We start from the raw sequence: 3,929 nt of genomic DNA, 5'->3' as shown, positions 1-3,929 counted from the left end.
CTGACCACATATTCACCCTCCGCAACCCCTAATTGAACTAACAAACAAATCAAAACAAAGGGCAAAGTCTTCTCATGCTTTGTTGATTTCAAAAACCGCTTTTGACTCAATTTGGCATGACGGTCTGCTATACAAATTGATGGAAGTGGTGTTGAGGGAAAAACATATGACGTTATAAAATCCATGTACAGAAAAATTGGCTAAAACACACATTTTTTCCACAGGGCCGGGTGGGTGAGACAGGGTTGCAGCCTTAAAGCCCCAAACTCTTCAACATATATATCCACAATCTCGCGCGAGGGCAAACTAGAACAGTCCTGCAGCACCCGGCCTCACCCCTACTAGAATCTTGAAAGTTCAAATGTCTACTGTCTTCGTGATGATCGGTGGCTTCTATCGACCAAACCAAAGGCGCAGGGCCCCTACAGCACCTAGGATCGGAAGATATAAAAAAAGGTCCAGTCACCACGACCACGAATACAAATTCCATCTAGACACCGTTGCCCTAGAGCACACAAAAACTATACATACCTCGGCCTAAACATCAGCGCCACAGGTAACTTCCACAAAGCTGTGAACGATCTGAGAGACAAGGCAAGAAGGGCCTTCTATGCCATCAAAAGGAACATTTGACATGCCAATTAGGATCTGGCAAAAAATACTTGAATCAGTTATAGAACCCATTGCTCTTTATGGTTGTCAGGTCAGGGGTCCGCTCACCAACCAGGAATTCACAAAATAAGACAAATACCAAAATGAGACTCTGCATGCAGAACTCTGCAAAAATATCCTCTGTGTAGAATGTAAAACACCAAATGATGCATGCAAAGCAGAATTAGGCCGATACCCGCTAATTATCAAAATCCAGAAAAGAGCCGGTAAATTCTAAAACCACCTAAAAGGAAGCGATTCCCAAACCTTCMATAACAAAGCCATCACCTACAGAGAAATTAACCTGGTGAAGAGCCCCATAAGCATGCTGGTCCTGGGGCTCTGTTCACAAACAGATTCCACAGAGCCCCAGGACAGCAACACAATTAGGCCCAACCAAGTCATGAGAAAATATTGGGGGGAAAAACTGTGCAAACTAGAATGCTATTTTGCCCTAAACAGAGAGTACACAGTGGCAGAATACCTGACCACTGTGACTGACCCAAAATTATGGAAAGCTTTGACTATGTACAGACTCATTGAGCATAGCCTTGCTATTGAGAAAGGCTGCCGAAGGCAGACCTGGCTCTCAAGAGAAGACAGGCTATGTGCACACTGCCCACAAAATGAGGTGGAAACTGAGCTGCACTTCCTAACCTCCTGCCAAATGTATGACCATATTAGAGACACATATTTCCCTCAAATTACACAGACCCACAAAGATTTGGAAAACAAATCCAACTTTGATAATCTCCGAAATCAATTGGGTGAAATCACAGCAGCAAGATTTGTGACCTGTTGCCACAAGAAAAGGTCAACCAGTGAAGAACAAAAACAATTGTAAATACAACCCATATTCATGTTTATTCATTTTCCCATTTGTACTTTAAATATTTGCACAACATTACAACACTGTATATAAACATATAGCATTTTGGAACGTTTGTGAGTGTACTGTTTACTTTTGTTTGTTATCTATTTGCTTTGGCAGTGTTAACATATGTTTCCCATGTCAATAAAGCTACTGAAATTGAATTGACAGAGAGAGACAGAGAGAGAGCTCCCCCTATATCCCTCCCTCTTTCCTTCTCTCTATCTCCCCTGCCAGCTCCCTCTCTCCCTCACTCCCTCCCTCCCCCCGTCTCTAACCCTCCATCCATCTGTCCCTCTCTCCCGCGCTCCCTCTCTCTCTCCTTCGCTATCTTTTCATTCCTCTCTCTCTCTGTCTCGATCTCTCTCTTTCTCTGTCCCTCTCCCTCCAACTCTCTCTCCCTCATCCCTCTCTCACTCTCTCCTTCACTCCCTGCCACTCTCTCTCTCACTCTCTCCATCTCTCGCTCTCTCCCTCTCTTGCTCTCTCTCTCTCCCTCTTTCCCTACTACCCTCTCTCTCTCCCCTTCATCCTCTCTCACTTTCTCTCCTCCCTCCCTCCCCCTCCCTCCTCTTTACTCTCCGCCCCCTCCTCCTCTCCTCTCTCCCTCACCAGGGTTTTAGACTTTTAAAAAGAGGACATTTCCTAGAAAAATTTGTATTCTTGAGCAGTAAGTAGGGTTTAAAGCTACTTTCAAGGTTAAGCTACGTAAAGTTCCCCGGCGAAGGACAAACTCTTTCACAGGTCAGGCATAGTAACTTCAGGGGGACTAACTTTGTCTTTGAACTGCAACACCCACAACCACACCTCCCCCATCTCCGCCTCTCATCCTCGGAAGCACCCCTTGACCTCTTCTCCTTGACCTTTCTACCATTTGACCTTGCCGAAGCAAAGTGAAATAGATCATAAATAACAGTGAAAATAAACAAAAAAATGACAGTAAATCTCTCATTCTAATTCTCTCTCCTATAACCACCTTCCTGACTCCTCCCCCTCTCCTCCCCTCCTCTTCCTCTCCTCTCCTCCTCCTCTCCTCTCCTCTCCTCCCCCCTCCTCTTCCTCTCCCCTCCTCCTATCTCTCCCACTTCCTCCTCTCCTCCCCCTCCTCTTCTCTCGCCCCCTCCGCTCCTCCCCCTCCCTTCCTCCCCCCCTCTCCTCTCTCTCCTCCTCCCTCCTCTCCTCTCCTCTCCTCCTCCTCTGCCTCTCCTCTCCTCTCTCCTCTCCTCCCTCTCCTCTCCCTCTTCCTCCCTCGTCTCTTTCCTCTCCTCCTCCCCCCTCCCCCCCTCTCTCCTCTCCTCCCCCCCTCTTCCTTCAACCCCCCTCTCCTTCCCCCGCTCCCTCCTCCTACCTCGCTCTCCTCCTCCTCCTCTCCTCCCCTCCTCTCACTCCTCCCCTCTCTCTCCTCTCCTCACCCCTTGCCCTACTCCTCATTACCGCACCTCCTCATGTACCCACCTCCTCCTATTCCTCTCCTCCCCCTTCCCTACTCCCTCCTATACCCACCTTCCTGACTCCTTCCCGCCCTCTCTCCCCCTCTCACTCCCCCCTCCTCTTCCTCGTCCTCTCCTCCCCTCTCCTTCCTCTCCCTCTCTCTCCTCTCTCTCCTCTCCTCTCCTGCTCCTCTCCTCTCCTCCCTCTCCTCTATTACCTGCTCCTCCCCCTCCCCCCCCTCCTCTCCTCCCCTCTTCCTCTCACCTCCCCTCTCCCTCTCCCTCCCCCCCTCCTCTCTTCTCCCTCCTCTATCCTCTCCTCCCCCCTCCTCCCCTCGTACCTCTCCTCCCCTCTCCTCCCTCCCTTCACTCTACGCTCTCCCCTGCCTCTATCCTCTCCTCCCCCCTTCGCCTCCTCCATCACTCTCTTCCCACTCCTCCTTCCCTCACTCTTTTCCTACCCCCCTCCTCTCCTCCCCCCTCTCCTCTTCCTACCCATCTCTCCCTCCTCCCACTCCCTCTTCCTCTCCTCCCCTCCTCTCCTCCCCTCCTCTCTCCCTCTCTCCCCCTTCCCACTCGCTCATGTCATCTCTGACCTTTAACTCCTAGTTTCCAGCTGGTGTCTGGCAGGTGTATGATGAGTGGTCTTCATAACAACACTGGAGATAAAAGCTGTAAGACAGGGGTGTCAAACTCATTCCATGGAGGGCCTAGTGTCTGTGCGTTCTTTCCTTGCAATTACGACCTAGACAATCAGGTGAGGGAGAGAGAGAGGGAGAGAGAGAGAGATATTTTAAAAGCCAGTATTGAGGATATGCTCAATTAAGATCAAGTTCTTGTGTCTTGAGATATTTTGTCCCTTATCTTACATTTCAATGCTTTACACTGCCCCCCTCTGGTGAATTCTAGAACTGTCTCATCCTGACTTCGAATCAGTTTAGCCTTTTAGATCACAATGAATAACATTACATGGATAC

This window comes from Salvelinus sp. IW2-2015, unplaced genomic scaffold, assembly GCF_002910315.2.
Source record: "Salvelinus sp. IW2-2015 unplaced genomic scaffold, ASM291031v2 Un_scaffold1756, whole genome shotgun sequence".
NCBI lineage: Eukaryota > Metazoa > Chordata > Actinopteri > Salmoniformes > Salmonidae > Salvelinus > Salvelinus sp. IW2-2015.
The sequence above is the reverse complement of the archived record's forward strand: the minus strand, read 5'-3'. Positions refer to the sequence as shown.